Source organism: Populus alba, chromosome 2 (assembly GCF_005239225.2).
Source record: "Populus alba chromosome 2, ASM523922v2, whole genome shotgun sequence".
Lineage (NCBI taxonomy): Eukaryota > Viridiplantae > Streptophyta > Magnoliopsida > Malpighiales > Salicaceae > Populus > Populus alba.
In genome coordinates this window covers 10,163,693-10,180,583 of record NC_133285.1, presented here as the reverse complement: position 1 = coordinate 10,180,583, position 16,891 = coordinate 10,163,693, and positions in this window count along the sequence as shown.

Here is a 16,891-nt window from a genome sequence, read left to right as displayed (position 1 = left end):
TTACATGGCCAAATAGTCTTGAACACTATAGTTCAATCCATTCACATAACGCGTAACTTACTGGTCTTCATTTTCATTCAAATTACATCTAGCTTGCAAACATAAAAACACCTTAATGTAGGCAAACACTGAACGTGTACATTGATAACAATTTTGAAATCGTTGAAAAAAGGACTTGTTCATAATCTAATAGAAGAAAATGATCTTTTAAGAGTGTTTTCATCGAAGTCCAATTCCAAATAGGGAGCTATCCTTTTGATCTCACAAGCCTCTAACAAGTTCATTCAGCATTTCAATGCTCTTATCCATTTCTTCTACGCTATGCTCTATCCTTGCAAGACACTCTCCAGTATTGTTATCTTGGCCAGCCATCACAAGACCTAGCTCTGATACCACATGATGCAGAACAAACACTGCTGGAGCGTGATTTCATTCACGAAGACAAAAATTATTGATATCGTTCAACAAGACGAATGTTAAACCAGAATTTAAGAGGAATTCTGAACTGAAGACTTTAAGCCAAATATTGTCTGTCTTCTTTCTGAGATTACAGTAAATTAAATACAACAACAAACTATTAAAGCTATTATTAAAATTCTAGATAAGACTTTAATTAAAATGCATGAATATAGATAGATTGTCAAGATTCGATCAATGACCAGATTCACTCCAATAATTGCAGAAGACTTTAATGATCAGATTCAAAGTTTCTTGAAGACTTCATTAATGATGCTTGGCTTTGGATTGCTCGCCTTCTTCCTACAATTCTTGATTTGGCTGCAGCTCTCCATTATATTTCTGTTCCCATCACTACCTAATACAACTTCCCTTTATTGTTTGCCCACACTTTGTTGCATTTTTTCTTTCAACAAGCTCTTTTTATTTATAAGTGAAAATGAGGTAAAGCCTCTGTATTTTCAGTGAAAAGTAACATTCAAGCCCTTTTTTCTGTAAACAGTAACAACCACCTCTGTTTTTATAGCTATGTTGAACTTCTATGCACTTTCATGCATGCATCTTACATGGTTGTCATTGTTAACTCTCCCTACTCTCACCCTTGACATGCATACTACTCAACAAGGAAAAGATTTTGGATTGAGTAATATTAGAGGTGATTTTTTTTTTCATTCCATCATTTTGTTAGAAATTATTAGTCTTACCTTGTTGTTTTGGAGAAGTAGATATTTTTCATGTGTTGATCTAACAATCTTGATAATAGAGTATTTTCAGAAAAATAGATTATTTTCTTAGGTAATTTTTTTTCTTTATATTTTTTGCTATTCTTTATTGTGATGCTTTTCTAGTTTTTCATATTTAAAGGGAATATTCTTCCAATTTATCTCTCCTATTTAATATTATTAGGGTTTTCTAGTTTTTTCTATATAAAAGGTTGTGGCAGTTTTTTAGCAAATGTAGAATGTGATGTTATTGATACTTGTAATCAAACCCTTTATCCATATGTCTGCATCAATTGATATAGGATGCGTTTGGGAACGCGGTGCAAACCGCGTTCCCAACAAATTTGAAATTTGTTTTTTTTGCTAAAATTTAATGCGGTTTGTACTTTTTGGATCGTTTTGATGTGCTGATATCAAAAATAATTTTAAAAAAATAAAAAAAAAATCATTGGCATGCATTTCGGTACAAAAAGTTATTTAAAAAGCAACCGCTACCACACTACCAAACACACTCAAAACCCAACAATCATTTATGGTTATTTTATTTTGTTATATGCTGCAGAGTCACATGCCTGAAAGAGGTTGCATAACATAACATGCTTATGCAAGAAATTTTTAGAAAAATAAATATTTTGCTTGGTTAATTTAATTTTTTTATTTAATATTTTTAGGATTTTTTTTTTTTTTTCAATATAAATAGTTGTAATAGTTATTTGTAAGTGAAAACTATGATGATGAGTAAATATTAAGTAATTTAAAATTCCACGTGTTTTTAGTTTTAAAATTTTTTATTTGTGATAAATTTCTTTGCTTTTGTCTAAGTCAAAGCTACCCATCAATTCATCATATAACCAGCCATAGTGGGTGCAGGGAATCTGTATTTATTTTCCGCGACAAAACTAGATTCAATGTAAACGATAATAGGTAAATTACAATGCATGAATTCGATTTGAAGCCTAACGGTCACACTTTTAATCATATCTTACCATTTGATCATCGGAGACCCTTGCATGAGTCGAATTTGGAGAGTTTTATTTCTCTGTTTCGGGTACAGAGGCCATGAGGGGACCCAGCCACCCAACCCAGCAGGTCAGATGCGGCCCGGCCATAGGTTCGAATCCTGTCACCTTTCTTGTGGATCATCCTGTGGTTACCGAATAATGGGAATAACAAATTTTAAATTATAAGACAAAATCAAAGTTTAAATATATAATATTTTATATCCCTTGTTAGATGAAAGTTTGGATGGCTTCTTTTAAATTGGAATTTATTATTTTTTTAATAGATCCGAGAGTTCTTTTAAGATATTGGGACAGAAGATCTCTTTTAAGATGCTGGGTTTTTTTTTTTTTTTTTTCCTTTTATTTTACTGTCAGATTCCGAATTACACTTTGTTTTGATTGCAAAGCTCATGGTTTAATCGGATCGATATAGTGATTGACAGCTTGACCCAACCAAAGGAATCTATGACGTGAAAACTGGCCGCAAACAATGAATAAGTATTATGCACTCCTTTTCATAAGGGTCAAATTCTGGTAAATTTGATCGCAAGGAGGCTTCTACGACGTGAAAACTGCTGTCAAAACATCGAAAATATGGTCCAAGGGAACAGCCATCAGATTACCATCAATTGGTGGTGGGGGGTTGATTTCAAGTTTTACCTTTTTATAGTGGTGGTGTCGTCTGTACCGTCTTAGTAAAAATAATAATAATAATAAAACAATTATTTATATTCTATATTAAAAACAAAAACACTCCTTTTTAAGTGTTTACAAATGTTATTTTCTATTATAAAATCAATGAAACAAAAGGTATGATGAATAGACATCTTCCAGCGGGCATCTCAATGTTATTGCAAGGATATTTATAATATCAAAAAATAATTATTCGGTTTGAAATTATTTTTTTTAATTTATTTTTTTTAATTTTTATTATTAATTTTAATATTTGTAACTTTTAGGATAAAAATTATTTGGTTTAATTCAAAATATAACTATCTAATTAACAATCATATAGTTTCATTAATAATTATATAGTTTAATTATAATGTTTCATTTCAAGTCTATATAAACCTATTACCATAGGAAGAAAAAGATCTACAAAAAAATATTTTTTTTATTTTATTTTTGTAGAGATTTATAAAGCTTAGTTGTATCATAAAGATATTATCTCTATGTTGGACAAATAAACATCTTAAAAATAATATTTTCACACGTCTTTAAATTAATTGACTTTATTCCTTATTTGTTTTCATAACCAAATAATTTGTTTTTAATTGAGGATCAAACTAAAATATTTTTTTCTGTCTTTTTATTTTTATTTTTATTTTTATTTTTATAAAATTTAAAAAGCTTAGTTGTATCATAAAGATATTGTTTCTATATTGAACAAATTAACATCTTAAAAATAATACGTCTCTAAATCAATGAATTTTATTTCTTATTTGTTTTCATATCCAAATAAATTGTTTTTAATTGAACATCAAACTAGAATATTTTTTAGTAAATAGAATCAAAATTGTTCAACTTTTGAGGGGATCTAATTTTCAAGGAATTCTAAACTTATCAATAAAAAAATCGTTTAATGGAAAAAAATATGAAGTTTTAACTCTTGATTTTCCAAGGATTAAAGATTTACTGAAACAAAAGTAACAAATATGCTATATGAGTTAGTGGGAGGCGGAAAAATTGTATGTAACGTATATACCAGCCAACTTCTTCTTGTTGTTTTTTTTTTTTAAATAAAATAAAATTCCTCTAACTTATTGGAGGATGATGGTATAGCATTTGCACGCCGAAGCCGCCGCCAATAATTGTATACATTAAAAAGAAGACGGAAATAGATTAGATATAGAGTCCAAATAAAGCAAAGCTAGTAAGCTAAACGAATACAGAATATATACCCTTATAGGCAGGTCCTAGGTCCTACGTGACAGAGCACGGCAAGGATAAACGATCTTGTTTTAAAAAAAAAAAAAAAAAACTCTTCACAAATAATATAATGTATCTTTCTCTCTTGCTATTCGCCTTTGTTTTTACCTTTCTTTAATAACTATAGAAATCTGGAAATAATATATAAGAATCTGATGGTGAGAGAGAATTTTCTGTAGATGTACCAATTTAGTTGCACATGGCAACAGATTGGTGACCGTGTTACGTTGCAATCGAGTTGAATTTTTTTACTAATATAAATAAATTAATTAAGTGATGCAAATGTTTTCAAAAAAAATTAAAAAAAAATTAAGACTAGATCAAAAAATCGATTAGATTTAATAAGTTTCAGTTATTTTAATAACATGATTAAAAAAACAGGCAACACTAAAAAATAAATTGAGGTAAACAAAAAATTTAACTATGATTAACTGCAAAAAATGAATGTTTATCAATATTATAGAAAAATATCTTCCTAATATTCTTAAAAGTTTTTCATGATCTTATTTGATAAAAAAATAAAAAAATATATAATAACTTCATTGAAAACAAAATGAAAAAAAAAAAAACAATTTGAAACTCAATTCCCAACAAATCATATTTAAAAAGAAATAAATAATGAAAAAAAACTAAAAAAAATCATAAAACTAAATCCTTAATCAATCCAATATAAATAATGAAATTAAAATAAATATTTAAAAAGAAAAATAACCAAAGTCAACTCGAATTAATCTTTCAAACTTGTGACTCAAATCATGAAGTTGGGATTACTTTATAGAAAGTAAACCCAAAAAATCACAATATTAAATTCTCAATCAACTAAATATTGAGAGATGAAATTAAAAATAAATAAATAAAAATAATTTAAAAAATAAATAACAATTAAAAAATATAAAAATCAAATTTAACAAAGAAATTAAAGTTAAATATTGAGAGATGAAATACAAAAAAAAATTCAATTAAGAAAATTATCAAAATAAAAAAATTAAAAAATAAATAAAGAATAATTTTGATATAAAAACTAAATCATACCAAAAGCGGAGAGGCTGAAATTAATTAGAAAAAAAAAAGATTTAAAAAACGATTCAAAAGAAAATAATAAAAAAAAATAAAGATTAAATTTAAAACAAAAACAAAATAGAATGACACTTTTTATTTTTTCCAGAGCTGCTCGGATACTGAGGAGAGAGGAGCGGAAATATGGAGGAGAACTGGAGAAGGAAAAAAAAAAAGCCTCCAGATGCTTCAAAATGGTGTACGCGTCACCTTATTGGGAAGCTCTCACCGTGAAGAATCTAACGTAACAATAAAAGACCTTATTAGATCACTGGAAACAGCTTCATGCGCCATTTGATCATAGCAAACAGCTCCCATACGTTACCTTTCTCGTTTTCATAGCCCACCATATTTGTTCCGGTTTCAATATTAGTCCCTTAACTCTTAATTATCTAACATAAACATAATTTTATTTTATTTTATCAAAACAAGCATCAAACAAGCGCCATAATTTTTCCTCGACATTATAAGAACCATATATCTAGACAACCAAAATAAACTTTCAAGTTAGATCTCAAATAAAATCAATGTGAAAAGTTCAAATTAGAAGAAAAAAAAATTGAGTGTCTGAAATAAAAATCTTTTCTTGACCATGCAAATCAATCTATAATGTTAGCAAACAAAAGAGACTCAATATTTCTTCAAGCTTCAAATTCAATCCTCAAAGATCTAATTCTTATAAATGAATAAAATTGAATCTTATTTTGTTAAATTGAGCATCAATTGAGCAAATAAATATTCCCCTGACATTGTGAGGCCCCTATACATAGACATAAAAAAAAAATCACCATGACCAATCCCAAAAAAACACAACATTAAAGAACCAAATTTAAAGCAAAACAAATTGAGATATCAAAGTGAAAAAAAATGGGAAAAAAGAAATTGTATGGTTGGAATGCATTTATAATATACTATCTAACTAATCTGCATTACACTTTGGTCAGATCAAAAGTTTGTTTACTTAAAAAGAAAATAGTTGTTGCTACTGTATTTTTAGTAGTAAGAAATTATAACTGTAAATTTAAAATATGATGTGCACATTAAATAAAATAGATTAAGCACCAATAAATATTTAAAATTTATTACTGCTGATTAAATACTAAGTTATGAAAACAAACACAAATTAAGATATTCAATATTGTACTATAAAGAGTCCTTTAATTTATTTCACTTGTATAACTATAATTTTTTTAAAAGAGTAATAATTTAAATTTCATTGAAACAAACTAATTAGCTACTATAAGTCTTACTTTTCTTATTATATCTTTAATTTCAACAACAACAAAAATCTAACATTTTGTTCGATTTTATTTGTTTAATAAGAACCAAAAACAATAAGAAGACATACCCAACAAAATCTAAACAATTTAAAATAAGAATAATATCTCTAATTAAAACTCTTTTTCCTCATTAACGAGCTAATTTTTATTTTATGTTTTTTACTAGAATATTTGTTTTTCAGATAATATTCTATCATTATTTCAAAAGCAAGTTTCAATTAAAAAAAATAAGATCATGATAATGTTGATGTGATTGTATTTAAAAATATAATAATAATAATAATAATAATAATAATAATAATAATATTACATTGCTTGAGCCTTGTAGTGGGAAACTTTTTGGCATTGTTGTTAGATAATAATAATATTTAATAATAATAATAATATTTACCCAGGGCCTAGTGGGTAAATATTGAAGCCTCTTAACCTAACTCTTTTTCCAGTTAAGGTTTTAAATTAAATCGTGTAAGGGTTAACCTAGTGTGACATGGTTGACTTGGCTAATCTAAGGTTTTAAAAATTTGATTGATTGAATATTTCAAGATGAAATCATTTTATATATATAGACAATAACATCTTGGATCGATTCATGTTAACTCCTCAAACTTGCAACTCGTATCATGAACCTGATTGAGTTTAATAACTTTATTTTTTAAAATTATTTTTTGTTTAACAATATTATAAAAAATAGATACTTGAAGGAAAACAACCAAATAATTTTTTTTTTAAAAAAAGTGATCATGATGGGTTGTTAAAAAAGAATACTTGCTGATATTATTAAAACACTACTATAATTTTATTTGGAAAAAGGAAAAATTTAAAGGTATTTAATAAAAAAAATATCTAAAATCAATTCTAAATTAACTTAAGAATATAACAAGATAATATATGTAATATACTTTAAATTCATTAATTTTAAAGAAATTAATTTTTAATTTTTTTTAAAAAAAAACTTTAAAACAGTCTAGGTATGAGGGTTTGAGTGACTTAACACATTTGACCTATTAAAAATAAAGCTTGACATATAGGCCATAAAACATAGGCCTAGATGTGGTTTTTTGGACTCATAAAACTAAATTTTAAACTATTTTATCTAAAAATACATAAAAATACTTCTATAACCTCAATTAACTAATTTCTCAACTAGAAAAAACCCCCAAAATGGTTTAAAAAAAAAAAAAATTATACAAAAAAAAAAAAACTCCCTTAAACTTGATATACCTTTTTTTTAGTAACATAAAAACTCAAAAACACTTTTATGACAATCATCTCATCAAAATGAATACTTTAACACCAAACTTGGCTTTTGTTTGTTAACACAATCTCACCAACTAAATATTTTCTCTCTCCTCTATTATTTTTCAACAACCCTCTCTCTTATTCCTCAAACTTAAGAGAACATTATGTAAAAAAAAAGAGAGAGAGATTTTGAGTAAAATGTATAATTGTCAAACTAAAAAGATAAAAAAAAATTTATAAAAAATATTAAAGTAATTTTTATATAATAGGTGACAACACTAATTAGAAAAATAAAATAAAATGAGGCTGCAACTTTGTTTTATTGTCAAATGTAGTCTCCAAAATTTCAATATTTTTAATTAATAAAATTGAATTCTATCTTACTAGGTTGAACATTAATTTAATACTAGAATATCTTTTTGACACCTCATAAACTCAAAAATACATTAAAATATTTTTTTTAGTTTTGAAAAATTATTTTTTATATTAGTACATCAAAAGAATCCAAAAAAATATATATATAAAAAATTATATGAAAAAAAAATTAAAATCTAAAAAAACACAATTTCAAATGCATTATCATACAACCCCATATTAATTTCAAAATTTATGCATGCAAGATTGGTTTAATTATCAAGGCAACGTAAACAAGAAATTAAAGAAACACTAGAGTAGTGATAACAATCTACTACAAGATTTAACAGTTTTACCTACAGAAATTTCCGTCGGTAAATCCATTGGTAATTATTTAAAAACATTTTAAAAACATTCATTTTATAAAATTATAAAATAATTAAATTAACATAAATCAACATTGTATAATATATACTCAAAATGCTTGGAAAAAAGAATAAGAAAATCAACTCAAACAAATTTGCAACAAATAAATAAAAAAAAATTAATTCAATTAAAAAAATTCATATGAAAAAAATGAAGTTGCAATTGCTAAAAATTTAAAAATCCTATAAATAAATCAACTAAAAATTGATCTCATATGAAAAAAAAAAATCTCACAACAACATTTATACAATTATTAAGAACAAAATCAATTAAAATTAAAAAAAACAAATATAGTGAAACAATCATGAAAAAATAAGAAAAAAAAAATTGTATATTGATATACTTGCAAGTGAAGCTAAGGAAAAAAAAATTCGTGAAGCATATTAATTAAAAAAAAACTAAGAGGATAAAAGAAGAAGAAGACATACCCGAGCATGGAGGAAAAGAGAAGGAGATGAGGAGAGAAAAGAAGAGAAAGAAATAGATATTGATGTTTTTTACATATAGTGAAGAAGCAGCAGAAGAAGAAGAAGTAGAATTAGAAGAAGAAGAAGTAGAAGTAGTCGAAGAAGAAAAAGAAATAATGAGTCTGTCTCTTGTGAAATAAGCGGATTCAGGTTTTTTATTGGGGCGCGTTACCGACGGATAATTGAATATTAATATTTTTTAATTATTCCGTCGGTAATTTCATTGGTAATATTTAATTTAAATTTTCAATTTCGTAAAAAGTTTTCAGAAACCGCAAAAAATTACTGATAATTTTTCAATCCGTCGATGATTCATTCTGTAATATTTAAATGAAAATTTTAAATCAATTAAATTTTTTCAGAAAACAGCCAAAACACGCAGACGGATTTTCAATCCGTCGGTGATTTTGTCCATAAAGTAAAACAATTAACAGTGCAATTGGAAGATGAACAGTTCTGGAGCTCTCTGGAAAATACCGACGGAAAATTCCGTCGGTAATTCCCTTTGTAATTGACATGATGAATAGTGTTCACAGTTTACCAACGGATTTCCCGACGGATATGACCGACAGAATAAATTCCGTCGGTAATTCCGTTGGTAAAAAATGACACGTCATCATTTTTTTTGCTTTGTTTTAATTTTTTTTTCCCACGGTAATTCCCTCGGTATATACCGGGGGAATATTTCCATTGGTAAAATCTCTCGAAAATTTACCGACGGAAATATTCCCTCGGTATTTCCGTTTGTATTTATTGATTTTCTGGTAGTGATCATAAAATTATTCTAGTTATCTAAATATTGATGAAAATAGAAGATCAATAATTATGCATTTCATTTTATACTGTTTCTTTAATTATCTTGTCTAATGATAAATTGATTATAATTTATTATGCCATCAATAATATTCTCGTCTCAACCAATGGATGCTGCCATAGGACCGGACACCTTTTAACGCTATGTTTTTAATCTCTTTATAGTCTTAATATAAAATCTCCATAAGTTAGATAGTAATTCATTTTATCAATAGTATTCTCATTTTATCTTTAAAATTTTGAATTCAAAAATTAAATTTTACCACTCTTATTTCTCGAACTAAATTAATTAATAAAATTAAATATAAAAAATTACTAAATTTATGTAAATTTTATATCTAAAAAATTTTCATTGAAATGTTTCACGAGATATTAACATAAAATCATTCTTCAAGATTTACTAACAGTTGAAGTTTTTAGATCCAAATAGTTTTTTAATATTTTATCTTAGTTTTAATAACCAAGCAATTTGAATATTATCTTCCTTATTTTTCTAATTATCATCCATGTAAATTTCAAGTATAAAGAACTTTAATTTTATAAATTAACAATTTAATTTTTGTGCATTTAATGGTTTGAATATGCAAGCAGTAAGTACTAATATTCATTTTATAAATCCATTTTAAGGAAAGATATAAAAATAAAAATAAAATCATATCTAAACTCATAAAAAAATAATAAGAACATTTTTACCTAATCTCAAAAATATATTTTTTATTATCTCATAAAATAAATACTTCTCTAATTTTCTCTATGAATACACATATGACATAACATTTTAATTTTAATATAACTTAATATGTTATGTGCAAGAAAGGAAGTTATTTTATTTTAATAAATTAAAAGAGAGTTAAATCAAAATCATTTTCAAGTTTGGCAATATCTTATCATTTATATTATAATAGGCTAAAACTCATTTTCAAAAAATATATTTCAAGTGAAAAGATTAGAAACTTTATCTTTAATCAAAATTATTGAGTCTTTTATAACAAAACAAAAAAAAAGTTTTGAGTGGTGGAGCTTTGGATTCACTTGTAGAAAGTCAGAAAAGAATCAAGGAACGGATAGACATGCTATTATATTATAAAAGAAATAAATCATAAAAAAGTATGATATATTAGTTAATATATAATCTACAATTTCAAAATGCTCGTGTCTTGACCTGACCATGTCATATACTAAAAAGTATATAAAATAAGATCATGATACTTTAGAACTTGACCTAATAGTAATTTAATTTTGTAGAATAAAATAATTATTTGATGTGTGTACACAGTGTTGTACTATGAATATCAATTTCTAAAATATTGCTAGCTTTAAGTTCATAGGCGGGCATATTCTTTTGAAAGGCATTCATAGGCAAGGACTGCCTACTTAACAACCTACAAGCATCTTATCTCAATTCAATCCTTCTTGTGGTCCCTTATACGTCAATATATTATTCGCATGGGTGATATATATTCTATTTTTTTTTTTTTTTTATTAAAGATCAAGAGAGCCAGCAAGGAAGAGGCTCAGCAAAAGAGGAAAATATAATGTCAAGAAATCACAGCGAAGCTACGTGTCTGCCACCCTCCCTATACATGCTTTGTTTTGCAGACTTTCCGCGATTGAGCCTTTTCTTTTTACATTTTAAAAATATTTTTAAAAAAATTTAAATTTTTTTAAATTTTTATTAATTTCAAATTAATATATTTTTTCATGTTTTTAAATTATTTTGATGTGTTGATATCAAAATATCATTGAATTTTTTAAATATTTTATTAACTTCAAATTAATATGTTTTTCGTTTTTCAAATTATTTTAATGTGCTGATGTTAAAATATTATTAATATGTATTTTAACATAAAAAATTATTTAAAAAATAACTATAATCACACAAATAAATGAACTCTTAATTACTTGTAGTGTCAACATAAACAAAACTAAAAATATCAAGCCTACCAATCGAAAGAGCAACGCTGTTGGAAAGGTTAAGCAATCTCCAAAGCCTTGATTTTTATTTTACTTGCGTGGGTGATGATTTATGTAATGATTTGATTCATGATCATGAACGGCTAATGAACGATCAATCCAATGCCTTACTTTTATTCTACAATATGTTTGGTTTTCTTACTCATTGTGAGATTTTATTTACTTCTTGAGGCCCTTTTCCTTTCTTTCTTGTGGGGTTTGTGTGTCCCTTGCGTGAATTTGTATGGCTTCAATGTTGATTTTTTCAACGATATTGACTGTTGATGTTAAGATCTAATAGTTGGAAAAAATAATAGTAACTGGAATGGTTCCAAGATTTTTCTGAAGTATTGACCTTGGATCTGCTGCGGCCGTGCCACGAGTCCTTCTGTATGAATCTCATCACCAGATTTGAACTGAGCAATAACATATTAGTGTTTTTATTTATTTATTTTTTATATCAGCAATCACATCTTCCAGTACTGGAGTCTATTCGAGATGAGATTGTAGAATTATTGCCCATTAAAAAAAAAAAGTACATTGTCCATGTTTCAATATATTATTCGCTAGCTAACAAATTACCCTTCAAGCATATAAATATTACCATAAAAAATATTTCTATACTTAAATCTAATTCTGGAAACATAACATTTATCTCAAGTGTTAATTTCAAGGATATTACAATGCACCACGTGATGTCCATGTCTTACATTCGAGGATTATGTCACAAATCCATGATTATGTAGAGATTGATTAAGGTTAAAAGAATGATTAATATACCTCTATTGCAACAAGATTTTTCTAGAATATGTCATATCAATGAAATAACAATGACCAATTTTGATTATAAATTATATAAAATTTATGAAGTTTGTTTATTAAAAAGAAAAACCAAAATACCCTTTACTAGAAACATAGTAAAATATATAATATGAATTGTTATGTCTAATACATGTAGATGTATTTGGACAAATAACCATTCATGTTATATATGAATATATGTTTTAAATTATATTCATTAATAACCATATTGGATATGATTATATGAATTTATTAAAAGTTTGAATTATTTAAAAGGTTCAAGGAATTTGCAAATAAAGTTGAAATACAGATTGAAATAAGTATCAAGACATTTTGATTGAATTGAGGTGATGTATAATTGAGTAAAAATTATCTAAAAGAGAATGATATTCTCTAACAATGAATAACTCCTACAACACTATAAATAATACAGTTTTTGAAAGGAGAAATCACATCCTATTGGATATGATATGGTCCATGATGATCTATGCAAACCTTTCATATTCTTTCTAGAGCTATGCCTTATAAACTATTGCTTACCTTTTGAATAGAGTTTTAATAAAATCTATTGATAAAAATCCATATGAGACATGGAAAGGTAGAATACCAAACTTATCATACTTCAATATTTGAGGATGTGACATTTATGTAAAGCGAATTGTATCTGAAAAGTTAGGAGCTAAGTTAAAAAAAATATATGTTTATTGAATATTTAAAAGAAATTATTGAATATTACTTTTACCATCTTGTTTAGCAAAAAATACATGTCTCAAAAGATGCTACTTTTCTAAAGAAAGAATTTGTTCTTGAAACAAGCAGTGAAAGGAAAATAGAACTTAAAGAAACTCAAGAACCATAAACTAATATCCAATTAGGACTTGAGCCCAAATCCATAACATTCAATGTTTAGCCTGAAGCTAAAGAAACACAATAACTTCATAGATGTAGTAGGACACGTCATGCACCAATGAAATATAAACTTCTTATAGAAGCTAAAAATGATGAGTTGCTTATACTTGATGAGCCTACTAACTACATGAAATAAATATCTAATATTAATTATGAGAAATGGCTTGATGCCATGAAATCTGAGATGGATTCCATGTACACTAATCAAGTATGGACCTTGGTTGATCCATCTAATAGGATAAAACCCATGAGATATAAGTGGGTTTATAAAAGAGAGAATGACAAAGATGGAAATGTATGTACAAAGCTAGATTAGTTGTCAAATGTTATAAACAAAGATAAGAGGTTAAATTTGATAAAACTTTCTCATTAGTGGCTATGTTAAAATCTATAAAGATTTTGCTTGCTATATATGTATACTATGATTATGAGATTTAACAAATAGATATAAAAATTGTATTTTTAAATGAGAATCGTCACGAAGATGTGTATATGATGCAACACGAAGGTTTTGAATTTAATAAATTTCTCAACAAAGTATGCAAGCTATAAAAATTCATTTATAGATTTAACCAAGCTTCAAGGAGTTGGAATATCTATTTTGATGAGATAATCAAATAGATTAATTTCATAAAAAAAAAAATAGATGAATCATGTGTTTATAAAAAGGTTAGTGAGAGTTGAGTCATTTTTTCTAATATTATAAGTAGATGATATATTATTGATAGAAAAAAAAACATTCATTTACCTTAATCAATAAAGATCTAGTTATCCAAGAATTTTTCTATAAAAGATATGAGAGAAACAACCTATATACTGGAAAAAACATTTATATAGATAGGTCTAAAAAATTGCTTGGATTATATCAATTTACTTATATAGATAAGATGTTAAAATAATTTAGCATGGAAGAATCTAAAAGAGGATACTTACCTACTTCACATGGGATACATCTCTAAAAAAACATGTTTCTTAAGAAAAAAATTGAGAGATATATGATGGAAAGATGCTTCGAATAGGATCTATAATATATATGATACTATGTACAAAACCATATGTATTGTATGCTTTGATCATAACGAGTAGATATCAATCTAATCCAGGTGAAGGTCACTAGAAAATAGTTAAAAACATTCTTAACTACTTAAGAAGAATGAAAAATATATTTTTCATCTATGAAGGATGAAATTATAGTTCATGGTTATTTGGATGTTAGTTTTTAATCATCTATTGATAATAATAAATTTCATTTAAGATATATTTTACTCTAAATGATGGTGTTATAAGTTAGAAGAGTTTTAAATAAGAGATCACAACATAATTTACAAATGAAGCCGAATACACCTCTGCATATAAGGTGATAAAAAAGGTTGTTTGGATCAAGAAATTTATCAATGAACTAGGTGTGGTTTCTTGTATTGTTGATCCAATAGTCTTGTACTATGATAACAATGAAGTCAATGTATAAACAAAAGAATTAAGGTTTCATCAATGATCTAAATAAGTAATTGGGTGATTTTATTTGGTTAGAGAAATCATAAAAAAAAGAAAATAGATATAAAGATAGAACGAGTATCTAATAAAGAGAATCTTACATATCCTCTCATTAAGATATTGTCCTTAGTAAAAACATGATCACCATATGAAGAGGTATGATATTAGATATATGAGCAATTGAATTAAATACAAGTAAGAGATTGTTAGTATATGTACCTTGTAGCCAATTGATTGATTACTTGTAGCACTAACTTTATTCATGCAAAATATATTTATAATTAATAATGGTTTTTTTTTTTTTTTTATCTTTAATATCCATTTATCTTTGATTAATGATCCTAATGTTTGAGTAATAAATCTAGAGTAAAAATAAAGTTCTTAAAATAATAATATTTTGTAAAGAAAATTACAAAGTGGTTATAATTATGAGGTTTCTATTGCATTAAGTATTGTTCTTAAATATTCCTAGTCAATACTCTATTAATTTGAGTTGTTGAGAATGATAAATATTATATTTTTTTATGAAAGAAAATATATGTTCTTATAAGCTGGGATACCTAGAACTAATATATAGGTGTTTGTCAGATAACATGTACATTGAATTGACCCGCATAACAACTCCATATGAAAAGATCACTTGTATCTATGAAAAAGCTCACATAATAATTATGTAAGTGATTTTTAGACTTAAGATTATCAAGTTATCTTATGTCGGAATGATATGCTTTGATTTTGACTATATGTTGTCCTAATAAAAGATAATAAATGGGTAGACATTATATATAATATGAATTATATAAAGATATTTGAATGAGATTTTAAAAAAAAGTTTTAAATCTTATTCAAATAATTAATGACTATAAGTATTGAGAACGAACATGATTTGACATATTATATACATTCTATGCTATAGTATCAAAATCAAAACATTCTTGGTGAAAGGAAAATATTACTTACAATGCTTTTCTAATATTTGAAGATCATGACAAATTGTTAGATGATGCGCTTGATCTTTAAATATAAATCATTCCATTGTTGAATTCATAATAAATTAAGTTATTTAATTTTTTGAATCCTATTTTGATTAGGATTATAATTTATATTCGGTTAACCATATTAGGAATCTAATGGGTCATGGGTCACACACAATAAGAATCATTAGTCAGGAATTGAATTGAGATGATTATTTAACAATGTATGTAGTAAAAGGTTGGTGTGATGGAATTGTTCGTAAGGTTAATTTAATGTTTGATAGGGTTGCTAAAAACACTTTGAAGTTTATGGCCTTTCCAAGGCTGATATAGACTGAAAAATGTAGAAGGTCAGGTTTGGATAACTGGAACACCTACAAAGAAAATTCATTAAAAGGTTTAAAAAGCCTCTGATGCCTAAGTTAACTTAAATATAAGATAAGAGCCTTGTGAGGGTGTGTAGTTGCAAAGAATATTCACTTATGATTAAGAGAAAAAAGATGAAACCATTTTTCTACTTCTAGTAAAAAAAGACTTATATTGGGTGGTTCAAGACTATGTTTATAGCCTTTGAACCTATATGGATATCTCTGTGTAAAGGTAAGATATTCAATGTTCTCATCTCTTATAGCTTTAGGCTACTTGAGGATAAAGATCCAGCATGACAACAAGTAACTATAAAGTTAGTCATAGTTATGAGTTTTGTAGATTGTGTACTATTGATGATGATAACAAGATCAATAAATAGGGGACATGTGGTTAAACATGGCTAAAAGGTGTGCTTTCATTTAATGCATTCATATGTTTTTCCATGTAATTAGTTGCAAGCACACCAAGTTTGACTAGACAGTAGTGCATTTAAGTATAGTAGCCAGCCTCAGGTGAATTAGCCTATTCGGGTATAGTAGCCAGTCTCAGGTGAATCAGCCTCGTCCAAGGCTTGGTTTATCCAAGGGATCTTATAAACCTCATATATAGGAGTGTTGTTATATTGGTGATGCGAACCTCATAATCATG